Source organism: Octopus bimaculoides, chromosome 8 (genome assembly GCF_001194135.2).
Source record: "Octopus bimaculoides isolate UCB-OBI-ISO-001 chromosome 8, ASM119413v2, whole genome shotgun sequence".
NCBI classification, from domain to species: Eukaryota; Metazoa; Mollusca; class Cephalopoda; order Octopoda; family Octopodidae; genus Octopus; species Octopus bimaculoides.
This window is the reverse complement of record NC_068988.1, coordinates 48042410-48043222: the sequence shown is the minus strand read 5'-3', so window position 1 is coordinate 48043222 and position 813 is coordinate 48042410.

Sequence of the window (813 nt, the reverse complement as noted above, 5' to 3'; positions counted from 1 at the left end):
GTGGTGGTGGTGGTGGTGGTGGTGGTGGTGGTAATGATGATAATGGTCAAGGTGACGTTGATAATGGTAGTAATGATGATAGGAAATACTGAGGACGTAAATGGTTGCGCTTTCACTATGTTCCAGATCTTATACAATTTCTATGTCATATGTCTGTAAAGATGTTATCCCATCTGTTATGTCACATAGGTAAGAGTTATTATCCTATGTAATGTATGTGACATTGTCATGTAAAGAAAGTATCTCATCTGATATGCAGTATATGTAGAGATATTCTCTCATGATCTATGTGATATTTTCATGTAAAGCTGTTATCTTATTGGTTTATGTAGGTTTGTTATCTTATTGGTTTGTTAGGTTCTCTCATCCTTCTGTCTGTGTGACATCCTTATGTAAAAGTTGTTACCCCACTGGCTATGTAAACACATGCAATGGGTTTACCTCACAGGTTATGTGCTATTTTTATGGAATGACATTATCCCACCTGCTATTTAATAAAAGTTAAAGACTTTATCTGATTGGCTTCAGTGACATTTCCACATAAAACATATTAGTCCATTAGCATTTAAAGTGGCCATATCTGGCCAAAATTTTCTGCCTGTTCTATGTTCACACTGCCCATCATCATCATCATCGTCACCGTCATCAACATCATCATCATCATCATCATCATCACGACCATGACCACCATAACCATGACCACCACGACCACAACCACCCCGACCACGACCACGACCACGACCACGAACACCACCACCACCACCACCACCATCACTACCACAACCATCACCACCACCACCACCACCCCACTAC